Below are 16,403 nucleotides of genomic sequence, written 5' to 3' on the forward strand. Positions count from 1 at the left end.
CCTGAGAAAGCATTGGGAGTGGTGTCTTCCACGCAGCCACTGCTCCTGTAAAGCCTGCACTCAGGGGTTTCCCTGGGGTTTCCTTTCCGACAATTGCAGCAGAGATTCTGAGAGGAGCCCAAACGAGCTGCCTTAACCTTCCCGTAAACTGGTATTTCCATAGAGGATTAAGACAAACATTTCTAATAAGCCAATTTCCTTTACTAAAAAACTAAAGTGACAATAGTAGTACCAAGAGAAATACACAAAGACAATGAATAAGACACACTTTTCTTGTCTTTGGGCATGCAAAAATATAGAGCAAAAGGTTAGATGGAGGTGGGCTACACAATTTCCTCTTACATCTGATGCTCTACACTGGAGCCTAATGAAAAGTTATACAAGAATTTCATTGAGGCCTGCTCTACCAGGGGGAAGAGGAAAAAAGTCTAAATGCTTCATATAATCTGATATATGCTGATGCTGCATGGTATATATTTCTGTATTCTTGTTTATTATAAATTTTTCTATTCAGAAGAATGCAACTATATCTCTTTTCCAATAAGGTACACTTCCAGAACTCTGGGGATGCCAAACGGTTCCTGGTTGAACTGGTGAGAATGAAAATCCCTAACTATCCTTGAGGTCCCTATAGAGGGGAACAAGCATCCTTCTCCTAAAGTAAGCTAGGCAGCTCCCTTGGGCCACAGGAAGTGAGAACTCCCTCTGACCTGAAGGGGAAGGGTTATATATGCTCCTGAACTAACTAAACAGAACACAAAAGAAAAAGCCAGAGTAGAGAATATCCTTACTAAATCCAAGTCTTGGAAAGCTGAGGGGAGCCAGAGGGCCTTCTTGGCTTTGGTCACCTGCCAAGCTTCATATTGCTTTTCTCATCTTCTAATACTGTGGTACCTTCCTTGCTTTTCCCTTTATGGTTGTGTCTGCCATATACCCATATTCAGTTTTACACTATTACATGTATAATGTGAGATACTTCACATTTAACACTCTGTATTAACACCTTGAACACTTCCGGAAAGAGAATGGCTAAAATTAAAAACAGCTAACATTTACTCTGTGTGTCAGGCACCAGGCTGAGCCCTTTACATATATTATCCTTTGATCCTCAAAACTGCCCTTACCCCATTTTACAGATAAATAAATATTAAGAAGTTAAAGAAATCATTAAAAGTCACACAGCTAGTGAGAGAACTCAGATGGAAACCCAGGTCCGATGGGCCTCGAAAGACCACAATCTTTAACTTACGATAATTCTCCCCAAAACCAATATATTTTTAAAGTTTTTTTTTTGGAGGGGAAAAGCCTTGTATTATATTTTCATGAAATCAAGAACAATGACATATTTATGCATAAACTGTCTCTCTCTTTCTCATCCTTCTATAATACTCTTTCTACAACAGTTAAGACAACCCATTAGAAAAAATGTTCTATTTTACTAAAGGACTTCTATTTCAGCCATATGGCAAAATATGTACCCTGACCAACACTGCACAGACTCAGAAAATCCACTGAAACCCAAAGAGAAAAAGAAAAAAAAAAGTCTGCATCTAAACATGGAACTGCACATACACGAGGCAAACACTAACCAAATGGAGCTGGTATAGCTATGTTAAGGGGGAGGGGGGTCACTAGAGATAGAGTCACAAATCACAAATAGTTCAATTTACCAGGAAGAAATAATTCTGAACTTGTATGAACCTACAAACATAGCCTAATATGTAAAAGAAAATCTGTCAGAACTCTAAGGGAAAATAGGCAATCTATCAACACAGTGGAAGATTCTAATGTATCTTTGTCTAATTGATAGTGCAAGCAGACAAAAAATAACAAATAAAGATACAGATTTTAACAAAAGTAACAGGCTTGACCTAAGGGACATATTTAGAATCCTGCAACCAAGAGCAGCAGTTGCTCCAGTATTCTTTCCAGATTCACAGGTAGTATTTATGAAAAGCGACCTACATTAGTGGACATAAAACCATGCTCAACAAATTTCAAATAATTGGTATCATTAGGCCATCTTCTCTAACCACAGAACAATAAAGTTAGGATCAATAACTAAAAAGCAAAATTATAAAAACCTAATAGGTTTGGAAATTTATAAACACATAAATAATTCATGTATCAAATAGGAAGTAATAGGAATTAAAAGTATCTAAGGACAGACATATCCAAAAAATGTGAGATTATGAGATAAAGCTAAAGGCTGAAGGACCTGCACCTCCACAGCAAGTAAACACTATAATGATTCCCCCAAAGTACCTATGGCCATTTTGCAATCATACGCTGACAAAGAGGAATACCAACATTTCAAGAACTGCTGGACATTGTTGAAGCTAAAAATGGACCATGGCTATACTATAGTCCCACTCAGGAGTGGCCTTAAAAGACAACAGTGATAGGGAATCTTCCCAATAGTCAGAGTTTAGGACAATGTGTTTGTTCATCTTCTTTGTGTCAAAGTGAAGGCAAGTGTCAGGAGGTTAAAATGTGTAGACTCTTGGGACCTTGGACCTCAGTAGAGTCCTCATTATCCTACCCAGTAAGAGTGGCTCACTGTGCCTAAACTGTGCAAACAACAATGGTTTATGCTGAACACCTCCCTTCCTTCTAGGACTCTGGAATTTTGGTACATGCTAGGCAGAGGGCGCCCATGTGACGAGCTTCCAATAGAAACCGTGGGCACTGAGTCTCTAATAAGCTTCCCTAGGAGATAGTATTTTGCCCATGCTGACAAAACTCATTGCTGGGAGGAATTAAGCATATCCTGTGTGATGCCACTGAGAGAGGACTCTTAGAAGCATGGACCTAGACCTCATCCCATAGGCCCTTTCCCTCTGTTGATGGTATGTTGTATCCTTTTGCTGTAATAAATCATAGACATGAGTCCAACTCTATGCTGAGTCCTGTAAATCCTCCTAGTAAATCGCTGTCTGGGGGATTCCCAACACAGACTTGCTTTAACTTCAGCCAGTCTCTTTGTTATTGGCCTCTCCAGTGTTCGCACAATGGACACGTGAATAGAGGAGCCATGGTGGCAGAGACTGAGGCTATATATAGGCCCAGCACCATTATCTCCCACTCACCAAGGCTGACATTGCTCCTGCCTACTGTCAAATATCCAACCTGACAGCGAAATAGAAAAATGGCGAGTCCCTAATGCAGCATCATCCCTAAGAAGACCAACCAGCCATTTGGTGGCAAGCTGAATGCACTGGACCCCTTCTACTCTGAGAGTGGTTTTGGCAGAGCCCAACACTTATTCAAGTATGGGTTTGCATTTCCTGCCAGTAATGCCTCAGCTAGTACCAGTATCTCAGAGTGTCTGATCCAGCAAAGTGGTAGCCCACCTAATACTCCACCAGACTGAGAAATCCACTTTATAGCAAAGGAGATGTAACAGTAGCGTATCATACATGGTCACATCATACACCACACGACCCAAAAACATATCATACATGGTCACAGCACACACCACACGACCCAAAAGCTGTGTGTCTACAAGAGTGATTGAACAACATGTTGATGGTACAGACGGTACAGGCACTAGCTCACAGACGACACCTGTTAGGCTGGGATGCCATTTCCAGGATGCCACATATATACTAAAAATCAACAACCATTCTACGGTATTATGTCCCCAGCAGAGAAAATACATGGTTCTAGGAACCAAGAAGCAGCAGCAAGATTAGCCATTATTCCCAGTGACCCATTTGGGGAATGCTTCCCATCTCTAGAAATTAGGGCTCTGTGAATTTAGAGAACCTGGTTCCCAAAGGGAGAACACTTCCGCCAAGAGACACAGCAAAGTCCCACTAAATGTTAAACTATGGCTGCCACTCATGCTCATTGTGTCAAATGATATCAGGCACAAAGAAAAACCACAATCCTGACAGGAGTTATTAATTCTCATCAGGAGAAAGCAGGGCTGCTGTTACGTAACAGAGGCAAGAAGGAACACATCTGGCCAGTAAATCTTCTGGGGCATATTTTGTTCCTCTTTTGCCCAATTTTGATGGTAAATGGACAAATGAAGCAGCCACAGCCTTTAAACAGGGACTTGGACCCTCAGGGATAAGGGTCTGAGTCATCATACCATAAAAGCCATTGAGAGCAGCAGAGATGCTAATTGAGATTGAAGGGACTAAAATGGATACTTGAAGAGGTGGATGAGTTTCAGTTGTGTCCTCAGGAGCAGTTGTCCTTAGGAGCAGTTGCAGAAATGCGGACTACAGTTTATTCCACTAACCTTCCTTGTATAAGTTTCCCCAAAGAAAAGAAGCCCACCACAGATGTGAAGGAATGGCCCCAAAATTTTAAGAAACAAATAAATACAAGTGACACCAAGGGTAGACTGGCATGGTCCCTGGCTGCACCACCCAGATGCCATCTTCAGGAATGAAGGGCATATTCTCCAACTGCTGGGATGGCTGCTATCAGCTGCTAGTCTTTTCCTGGAATTAAACAGGCTGATAGAGCACCTTGTCCAAGACCACACCCCCTTTTCAGGGCAGCTAGCATTCAATGATAAGTCACAGGCAAGGAATACAAAGGCCTGGCCTCTTATCCCATCTTATCTTATGCAGCAACCCTGAAGTGTCATCCTAATTTCAGAGTGCCCCATGGTGTCAGCACTACAACTCCTCCTTCTACCCAATCCTGTTTCCTTCTCTTCTCCCCATAGATGTTGATCCAGAAAGCACTCTCTAATAATTAATTTCCTGCACGTGTATCTCCACTTCAGATTCTGCTTCCCATGGGACCTAACCTGCTACAACAGTTTATTAGCAAGTTCTAACAAACATTCAAAAACAGATAATACTACTATCACCCATATTATTCAATGGTACCGAAAAACAATAATTCCAAGGCTACCAAAACTCCATATCAAAACCTGAGAGTATGAGATAGGAACACTACAGGCCAAGTTTACTTGTGAACAAAGATGCAAAAATCCTAAAGAAAATATTAGCAAACCAATCCAGCACTATATAAAAGCTAGGATACTTGATGACGAAAGTTTATTTTATTTTGTCATATGCAAGGTTGGTTAAACCAAGAAAATAAATTTAATAATTGATCAGATCAAGAAATTAAAGGAAAAAATAATATGGCAGTATACATACAGAAAAAGCACTCAGTACATTCAACACTCACTCATGATTTAAAAATGATAATCTTAGCAAACTAGGAGTAAAAGGGATCTTTCTTAATCCAACACAAGCCATCTACCAAATAACAAACATCATTCTTTTTTTTTTTAAAGATTTTATTTATTTGACAGAGGGAGATATAGCGAGAGAGGGAACACAAGCTGGGGAGTGGGAGAGGGAGAAGCAGGCTTCCCGTGGAGCAGGGAGCCCAATGTGGGGCTCGATCCCAGGACCCTGGGATCATGACCTGAGCCGAAGGCAGACGCTTAACGACTGAGCCACCCAGGCTCCCCAACAAACATCATTCTTAATGGTGGAATATTGAAAGTATTTCCTTAATATCAGGAACATAACAAGATTACATTTTTCAGCATGGTATTAGAGGTCTTAGCCAGCTCAGTAAGGCAAGAAAAAGGAAAGTAGAAGGGTTAGAAAGAAAACAGCAAGACTATCATTATTTGCAAATCACTGACTCCAGAGAAAACCAAAAAAGGCATGAAACAGGATTGCTAAAAGTTTACTAAGGTTGCTGAAATTAAACCAATGCAGAAGAATCAACTGCCTCTGTTAATGATGAAAATCTTTGTTAGGTGAATAAATACAACTGGGAGGAGGAGGAGGAGAGGAAGAAGAAGAATAAGGAGGAGGAAGAGGAAGAGAGGAAGAATCAACTGCTACTTATAAACACTAGCAACAAACAGACACTATGATTTAAACGATATGGGGAGCAGAACCAAAAAATATTAAGTATTTGTAAATCAATCTAAAGAAGACATGAGACTTCTATGGAGAAAATCATAAAATTTTTATGAAAGACATTTTAGATCACTTAAGTAAATGAAGAGATTTACATGTTTAAAATAGTAAAGATATAAATTCTCCCAAATTGATCTACAAATTCAGTCCAATCAAAATCTCAATAGGAATTTTTTAAAAACTTGACAAACAGTTTCATAATTTATATGGAAGGGTCAAGAATATACAGGATGCTCATAATTAAGAAAAAAAGTGTTTAAGGGGCATGATTTACCATATATCAGAAACTGTTTTAAGTCTGAAATAATTAAGATAGTGTGATATTAACCTAGGGAAAACAAACCACTGGAAAAGAAGGGAGGGCTCAGAACCAGTAGCACACAAAAAGGGAAGTTTGGTATCTGTATGACTGAGCTAGCACCACGGAACAGGGGGAAATGGGACTTAAATAACTAATGCCCAGACAACTGATCAAACATCCAGAAAAAAAACTGAAATTGCACCTTTACCTCACACTACATGTCTTAAAAAAATAATAATTCCAGATTATTTAAATACAAAACCTTAAATACAACATATGAAAATATCTTTATGATCTTGGTGTAGGGAAGGATTTCTTAAACAAGACAAAAAAAGTATAAGTAATGAAGCAAAAGACTCATAAATTCGATACATTAAAAATAAGAATTTCTGTTCATCAAAAAACACCACAGGTCGCCTGGGTGGCTCAGTCGGTTAAGCGTCTGCCTTCAGCTCAGGTCATGATCCTTGCGTCCTGGGATAGAGCCCCACGTTGGGCTCCCTGCTCAGCGGGGAGCCTGCTTCTCCCTCTCCTCCCTACTCGTGCTCTCTCGCTATCTCTGTTGCTATCTCTGTATCTCTCTCAAATAAATAAATAAAATCTTAAAAAAGAAAAAAACACCACAAAGATAATGAAGACAAGCCACAAATCAGAAGAACATTTCTGCAATAAAATGATTAGCAACCACATACATAAAAATGTTTACTATCCAGGGGCGCCTGGGTGGCTCAGTTGGTTAAATGTCTGCCTTGGCTCAGGTCATGATCCCAGGGTCCTGGGATCGAGTCCCACATCAGGCTCCTTGCTCAGTGGGAAGCCTGCTTCTCCTTCTCCCTCTGCCTGCCACTCCCCCTGCTTGTGCTCTCTGTCAAATAAATAAATAAAATCTTTAAAAAAAATGTTTACTATCCAAAATACATTTTTGAAAATTCCTTCAAATCATTAAGAAATGATAAACAACAGGGCACCTGGGTGGCTCAGTTAGTTAAGCATCTGACTCTTCATTTCTGCTTACGTGATCTCAGGGTCATGAGATTGAGCCCCATGTCGGGCTCCACACTCAGCAGAGTCTGCTTGAGATTCTCTCTCTTCCTCTCCTTCTGTCCCTCCCTCCCTCTAAAATAAGTAAATAAATATTTTTAAAAATGACAAACAAAAATGGGCAAAGGATTTGAACAATATTTCACAGAACGGGAAATATGAATAACCAGTGCACACACAAAAGATGTTCAATTCCAGTTATAATCTGAGAAACACAAATTCAAATCACAATGAGAGATAATTTTATACCTGCAAGACTGGAAAAAATTAAGTCTGATGGGATAATTGGGATACTTACACACTGCTATAAATGGGAATAATCACTTTGGGAAAACAATTTGTTATTACCTATTAAGGCTGAAGCTGCATTCATATCCTGTGACCCTGTAATTCCAAACCTGCATGTATTCTGGAACAGGATTTTTGAAACCATGGTCCTGAGGGTTGGGAAATCAATTTAGGCAATTCTGACCAATATTTATTTTTTTTCAAGATTTTATTTATTTATTTGACAGAGAGAGAGAGAATGGGCAAGGGGAGTGGCAGGCAGACGGAGAGGGAGAAGCAGACTCCCCGCTGAGCAGGGAGCCTAACGAGGGGCCCCATCCCAGGACCCTAGGACCATGACCTGAGCTGAAGGCAGAGGCTTAACCAACTGAGCCACCCAAGCACGCCAGTATTTCTTGAATTAACTACAACAGACTAGATTAGAATAAAAAGTATCAGAGTGCATTTGCACTTAGTGAAGGTAAGTATTCTTAGATGAAAATTTTGCTTCCATATGTTATATATTCATACATATGTGTGTACATCACACATTACAGGTATGTATGCTGGGTCGGGATATAAAATGTATCTCCCATTACAGATGTGATTCATGGTCAAACATGTTTCTAAGCCTCTGCCTTGGGTTAATTCTTGCACATGTAAATTATTTATAAACAGTACTGTTTGTAGTAGCAAGAACAACCCAAATGTCCATCAACAACAGAATCGATAAATTACAGTATATTCATACAATGGAGTTTCTCCATTAATGAAAATAAATTAATTACAGCTACAGCCATCAACACGGGTGAATCTCAGGAACATGTTGAGAGAAAAAAGTTACAGAAGAATTTAAAGCATAATTCCATTAAAATAAAGTTCAAAAATGCATTGTTTAGAGATACAAACATAAGAGATAAAGCTATAAGGAGAATCAAGAGAACTAAAGACACTTCTGTGAGTGGGAGGAGAGCAAGAACAATACAGAGGGGACTTCAAAAGTAAAAACAATGTTCTTCCTCCTACACTGGGTGATGGGTACATGAGTGATTACTACGTAATTATTTATACCTCAGATATATCTTTAAAATGTTTTTCTGCATTTGCTCAATATTTTAATTTTCAAAAATTTAAGACATATTTACAAGTAAACCATATCTATATTTCAAAGATGGATAAGGACCCTCACAAACTTTTCAGCTTATGTGGAGAAGAAAAGTACTCCATTATTCCCACAAACTTTCCAGCTTTTGTGGAGAAAAAAAAGTACCCAATTATTCCCAAGTAACCAACAATTTCCTTTAAGGACTTAGGGAGGGAGGAGGGGAAAGAGAAATGTATTATGTGCTAAAAGCATTTTTAACAATTTCTCTTCATATTCTTTCCTCATCAAATTCTCTGGTCCGCTATAGTTTACAAATCAAAAAACCCTCTTAAAGCAGAAGGCTGAATGCTAGAGACAACTCATTATAGGACTACTATGAATCAAGGAACAGAATGTTCACAGGAAAAAGCAATCCAAAATTTCTACTAAGTTTAATGGAAGCTCTGGAAAACCTCAAAAGGATTTCAGCTGCTAATCAAATGTTTTATATTTGATTAAATGCAAGATTATTAATTGAACACCAAGACATAATCTTACGGGGGTATATTGTCAAGTATTACTTTTTTCCCAGAGTGAAAGAAAAAAGAGTACCAAGTGATTTCTAGAGAGAAAATACACACCTCAAATGATATTTTTCAACAAAGGCAAAAAAAAAAACAAACCCCAAAACATGCACCCTGTTTAATATAGGATCTTATAAGCACTGCAGGAAAGGGTCACTAGAATACAAAGACATTTTCCAACTCTGCCCTCCTTTTTTTTCACTCTTTAAAATTTGTCTTAATATTCCCTGCTTGGCACGGACACTGGCTGGCTAGCTACATTTTAGCAATGTTTACATCTTGAAATCTAAAGAAAGAATGAACATTTACTTAATGCCAACTTTTAGCTCAATGTCAAGTACATGGTGGTGGTAGTAGTGACAATGTAACAGCAACAACACTAGAGAAAGTAGTCAGAGGTACAGAAGTAGAAATGAAAGAGGTAAAATGAAATTGCTGTATTATTCTATATATTACTGTATATTAATAATGTTCTTATATATATGGAAATCTTGTAAGAATTAAAAACTATAAGTCGAATTTGGTAATGTAAAGGATATACAAAATTAACATAGAAATTAGCAGCCTTCATACACACGGTTAGAAAATAAGGCCCCATATACAATGCAAAAAAAACCACACAAAAAAACCTTCCCCAAATAAATAAATTCAAAATCCAGAAGTTATAAAGGAAAAATAATAAATTTCACACCTTAAAAAATTTTTTGTGTATAGTCCAAAAAATCTATAAGCAAAGGCAAAAGATATACAAGATAAAAAATAAACTGGACTAATCCCCCTAATATATAAAGAACTAGAAAAAAAGAAAAAGATCAAGAATCCAATACATCTGCGAAGTTTACAAAACTGCAAAGGTTCTTAAACGAATGAAAGGCTCAACCTCACTCATAAGAGAAAGGCAAATTAAAATTACACAGATTCACTTTTCACCTATTAGAATGGCAAAAATCCAAACATTTTATAAATTCTATGGTGAGGCTGTGAGGAACCGCACACTCTCTTATATTGCTGGTTAGAATGTAATTGGCACAAACTCTATGGAGGGCAATTTGGCAATACTTACAAAAATTACAAACGCATATTCCCTTTGACCCAGCAATTCTGCTTCTTGGAATTTATCCTACATATATAATTGCACACATGCAAAATGCTATGTGTACAAGATTATTCACTGTTGCATTGTTTGTAATAGTAAAATATTAGAAATAACTCAAGTCTCCTTCAAGAGGGAACTGGCTGAATAAATTATAATATTTCCTAACAATGGAATACTATGCAGCTATATGAAGGAATGAGAAATTTTCTGGGCACTATTATAGAGTGATTTCCAAGTTATATTATTAAGTTAAAAAAGCAACCTTTGGAACAGTGTTAATAGTATGTTACGTTTTGTGTAAAAGGGGAGAAAAGTAAGAATATATATTCATATTTACATATAGACATACTGGAAGATATACAACAGACGAGTAAAATGGATATGGGTAGGCACTAGATGAATAGGGGGCAGGAGGGAAAGAGACTTTTCACTGTGTAATACCTTTTCACATTTCTGGATCATAAAAAGCACTGCCCCTTGGGGTGCCTGGGTGGCTCAGTCAGTTAAGCATCAGACTCTTGGTTTCGGCTTAGGTCATGATCCTGGGGTCGTGGAATTGAGCCCTGAGTCAGGCTCCACGCGTTGAGCTTGCTTAAGATTCTCCTCTCCCTCTCCCTCTGCCCCTCCCCACTCTCTCTCTCAAAAAAAAAGCCCTGCTCTTTAAAACATGAAACATTAAATCATGAAATCAAAACATGAAATCAAAAATAGTAAGACAAAAATAACAATAGCAGCTATCATTTACTGAGTACTTTTTTTAAGGTGGGCATGTATTAAACTCACTTAATCCTTTTAACACACTGAAGTAGGTCATATTAACCCCAGTATAAAGGAGAGACGACTAAGGCTCCAAGAAGTTTCAAATTTGTAAACCAGTGATATCACCTATCTCACAGGCTGTTGTGAGGATTAAATGAGATAATATATATAAAATACTTAGCACAATGCCTAATACACAGTAAATGCTTAATCAATGATTTACCATTCCAAGGCAATAACTATTTTCAAAGATGTTTCAATCAATTGAACCATATAAAATACAATAAAATCAGACAAGAAGTTTAGCAAAGATGTTTTCATTGAAATTTTATACATGTAGATTAAACAGCCTCTTCTAATTACTTGGCAGCTGCTTTAGATATGCTATATCCTCACTATATAAATTACATAGTCATTAAAATAACTGCTCATGGGGCACCTGGGTGGCTCAGTTGGTTAGGCGACTGCCTTCGGCTCAGGTCATGATCCTGGAGTCCCAGGATGGAGTCCCGCATCGGGCTCCCTGCTCGGCGGGGAGCCTGCTTCTGCCTCTGACCCTCCCCTCTCTCATGTACTCTCTCTCTCTCATTCTCGCTCTCTCAAATAAATAAATAAATCTTAAAAAATAAAAAAAATAAAAAAAAATAACTGCTCATATCCCATAATTACGTATGGTTCTTTGAGGCTACTATTAAACAGTGTGAAAATACTTAATCTGAAAAGGTATCAACTGAAGAGCTTAGAAGTGTAAGCATTATTTTAATAAGGTGGGGGCGCTGCACATATGATGGTGACTTCAAGACAAAGTCCCAAATAGAAGATCTGATTCCAAAACAATGTCCCTTCAAACTCACTTCCTCATGGACAACAGGATGCCCCACACTATAAAATTACAGAATCACTGCACACGTTGCTAGTCTATCAGCAAGATGCTCTTGAAGAAACATCAGCTTTTCCCTTTCTAGAAATAAACTATTCCATCTAGAATGCCCTTTTATATTTAACCCCGACGAAAAGAATATGAAGAAAAAGAAAAAAGTACAAATGAGCAACAGACTTTTCATAAGCTTACTAAAAACCATATTCAATATAAATGAGGTCAGACTGAAATCAGGACAGAGGCTTATGAAACATTTTATTTTAATTGTAGTTTTAGGTGTCTGTCTTTGTTCTGTCTGAAAGATAAGCTACACTTGGATCATCCAATTACATGGTAAAAAAAAATACACAAGTACACAAGAAAAAAATATGTGGCCATATTTAAAGTGTAAAATGAAGCAAAATATAAACAGTCTTTATCATTAAGACATTAAAGTTCAAAAGCTATTGTTAAGAAGATGCCCTGCACAACATTTAGTCGCTATAACTCTAGGAGCCACTGAAGGAACTACTCCTTCTTCCTACTACTTCCTACTACTCCTACTTCCTACTCCTACTTCCTCGGCTTCCTAGCTCTAGCCACAAAAGAAGTCTTTCTGCCCTTTTAGAAATATTGGGAAGAGTAGTCCCTCTACTTTTTCTCAGGAAGACTGAATTCCCTGGCATACCCTCATCTGTCTCAGAAGTGCCTGCTCAAGTTGTTTCTGTGCTCAAACTATGGGGTTAGGTCTCTGGCCAGCCTTCTAGGACCAAGTCTGAGGGCCCAGTTCTCTCTGACCCCAGCACTGGCATGGAAAGGGTATAAGACAGGAATTCTGTTAAGTCTGTCTCCTCAAAAGACACAGTGTCTCCTTTTTAAGTCATCCCAATGTCTAGATGCACACTGCCCAATACAGTAACGACTAGCCACATGTGACTATTTAAATTTAAATTAACTTAAATAAATTTTAAAACTCAGTTCCATAGTCACACTAGCCACATTTCAAGCGATCAACAGTCACATGTGGCTAGTGGCTACTATACTGGACAGCACAGATATGCATCTCCACCATCACAGAAAGTTCTACTGCACAGTGCTGGTCTACACTCAGCAGAGATATTAAGGTATCAGGCTGAAGATCCAACCAGATTTGCCAACAACAAAATGAATATTTTTTTTCTAATTTCTACATCTACCTCTCAAAGTTCCAAAGGTCAGATTGGGCACAGTTGTGGTAACATTCACTTCCAAATTCTTTTTTTTTTTTTTAAAGATTTATTTATTCGACACAGAGAGAGAGAGAGCACAAGCAGGGGGAGCAGCAGGGGCAGAGGGAGAAGCAGGCTCCCCGCTGAGCAGGGAGCCCGACGCGGGGCTCGATTCCAGGACCCCGGGATCATGACCTGAGCCGAAGGCAGACGCTTAACGACTGAGCCACCCAGGCGCCCCCACTTCCAAATTCTTAACAATAATAACTAACATGAACAGAACATTTATGATGCACCAGCCACTAAGCTAAGAGCTTTAATTATCTAATTTAATTCTCACTACAATCTTGTAAAGAAGGTGTTATCACATCCCTTTTACAGATGAAAAAAATTAAGGCTGAGAGAAATTAAGTAATTTGCGTGTGGTTACATAGCTAGTAAATGGTAGAGTCAGGATTCAATTTAAAAAACACACAAGCAAACAAAAACTGTAGGTGCAAGTCATACATACATCATAACTAAGCAGTGCTCATCCCTCTGAAGCCTTCGGTAAAAATTTCACCATTACAGAATCACAGAAAATTAGAACAGGAACAGAAACTAATGCAGTGTTTCATGACCATCTTTAACCTGTGACCCCTTCTGATGACTATAAAAATCTCACATTCCCCCAAAGATGATGTGTACCTCACCACAGCCATTAAAATTTCTTCTGGGTTGCCTGGGTGGCTCAGTCGTGAAGCGTCTGCCTTCGGCTCAGGTCAGGATCCCAGGGTCCTGGGATTGAGCCCCGCGTTAGGCTCCCTGCTCAGCGGGAAGCCCACATCTCCCTCTCCCACTCCCCCTGCTTGTGTTCCCTCTCTCTGTCAAATAAATAAATAGTATCTTTAAAAAAAATTCTTCTACCTTCTGCATATTTCCAACAGTCAAATTTTCATGAAGCTTTACTTTTTTCTAAGTATTTTATAAAAATTGGTTTTTATTTTCCTTACGTAACATTAAAATATCGAATATGCTCTTTCAAAATACATTCATTTCCCCCCTCAAACACACATGCACTGAACTGTAAAAATGGATCAATCTCTCCAATTTTAGAAATAAGAATAGTAAAGCCAAAAAGAGGGTGGGATGGGGATGCCTTGCCTGCAATGAAAGAATTGCTAGAACCAGAATATAGTGGTAAAGCTTAGCCAACAAAATTTACTTCACCTGACTCTTGAATGGCAAAATTCCTTAGGGCCCCACCCACCAAACAAAAAAGTTAAGATCTGTCTTATTTGCCAGCAGATCTTGTGGGATTTGTGGGACTGAAGCTCTGCGAGTACTTGGATAAGAATTCCCTATGTGATTTTCATAGACTTGGAGCCAGGAGGGACCTCAGAGTACTATCTACCTTCTAATCTTATTTTGTTTTATTATTAGTTTTTCCATCTCCTAATTTTAGAATTGAGGGGACAGAAGCTCAGCTAGTTATGTATAAACTTAGGCATCCTACCCTTCATAGTTTTACAGTCTATGGCAAAGGTGGCCTGTTCATATACTTAGTTTTGCTAAGTGACTACGGGATGCTAGGATCTGTGACAAACCAGACATTGTCCCCGTCCAAACAGAGCTTACATTCTCAAGGGAGTGAAGGATATATATAAATGTAATTACAATGGAGTGTGATAAGTACTACTTGCAGGAATGAGCTTAAGAGAGTCAGGGGAGATCATATGTGGGTGGAAGTTTACTGAATAAACAGGAATTCACTGACATAGGAAGACATTCTGGCAGAGAACATACCATGCAAAGAACAGGAACCATGGTATCACAAAATATGGACTGCAGGTGATGAGGCAGGGAAAAGGTATTTTTCCCCCAGTTTTATTGAGAATTAATTGACATAACATTGTATTAAAGGTGTCCAACATAATGATTTATGTTATACACTGTGATTACCACAAGACAAAGGGTATTTTTTAAAAAAGACTTTACTTATTTGAGAGAGACAGAGATAGCAAAAGAGATAGTGAGAGAGAGCAGGAGCGGTAAGGAGAGGGAGAAGCAGGCTCCCCGCTGAGGAGGGAGCCCAACACGGGGCTCGATCCCAGCACCCTGGGATCATGACCTGAGCAGAAGGTAGACGGTTAACAGACTGAGCCACCCAGGCGTCCCAAGAAAAAGGGTATTTTAAATAAAATCCTTCACTATGTAGATTAGCAAGAAGAGTCACATAAACATAAAGGATAAAGGTCTAACCATTATCTTTCCACTTATAACTGTGCTCTCATTATAAGTCATTTAAGACAAGATGTGTCTCTTCAACAAATGGTATTGAGAAAACTGGATAGCCACATGTAAAACAATGAAGTGGTACGCTTACCTTACACCATATTGCAAAAATTAACTCAAAATGGAGGAAAGACCTAAATGTAAGACCTGAAACTATAAAACCCCTAGAAGAAAACATAGGGGAAAAGCTTGTTGACAATGGATTTAGCAGCGATTTTTTTTTGGATATGACTCCAAAAACAGGCAACAGAAGGACAAAGACAAATGAAACTACATCAAACTTAAAAATGTCTGCCCAGCAAAGGAAACAGTCAATAGAGTGAAAAGATAACCTACAAAATAGCAAGGGGAAATATCTGCAAACCATATATCTGATAAGGGGTTAACATCCAGAATATATAAGGATCTCTTACAACTCAATAATAAAAAAAAAATCCAATTAAAAAAGGGCAAGGGAAATTTCTCCAAAGAAGATATACAAATGGCCAACAAGCACTTGAAAAGATGCTCAATATCACAAATCATAGCAAACCAAAACCATAATGAGGTATCACCTTGTATCTGTCAGGATGGCCATTATTAAAAAAACCCAAAAAACCAAAAAGCAAAAATGAAAAAAAAGCAAACAAAAAAACCCTCAAAACAGATAATAAGTGTTGGTGAAAATGTGGAGAAAATGGAACCCTTGTGCACAGTTGGTAGAAATGTAAAATGCGGGGCGCCTGGGTGGCTCAGTCGTTAAGCGTCTGCCTTCGGCTCAGGTCATGATCCCAGGGTCCTGGGATCGAGCCCCACATCGGGCTCCCTGCTCAGCAGGAAGCCTGCTTCTCCCTCTCCCACTCCCCCTGCTTGTGTTCCTTCTCTCGCTGTGTGTCTCTGTGTCAAATAAATAAATAAAATCTTTAAAAAAAAAAAAAAAAAGTGGGCGCCTGGGTGGCTCAGTTGGTTAAGCGACTGCCTTCGGCTCAGGTCATGGTCCTGGAGTCCCTGGATCGAGTCCCACATCGGGCTCCCTGCT

At 38.7% G+C, this 16,403-nt stretch overlaps 1 protein-coding gene across 6 annotated transcripts in view; it reads right to left on the reverse strand.

Moving 5' to 3' along the window:
• The window catches only part of MAPKAP1 (MAPK associated protein 1), a 236,432-nt gene that overhangs the window by 154,454 nt on the left and 65,575 nt on the right, over positions 1 to 16,403 (reverse strand). The window lies entirely within an intron of this gene.

This window comes from Leptonychotes weddellii, chromosome 14 (assembly GCF_054177405.1).
Source record: "Leptonychotes weddellii isolate Sample4059 chromosome 14, ASM5417740v2, whole genome shotgun sequence".
Classification (NCBI taxonomy): Eukaryota; Metazoa; Chordata; class Mammalia; order Carnivora; family Phocidae; genus Leptonychotes; species Leptonychotes weddellii.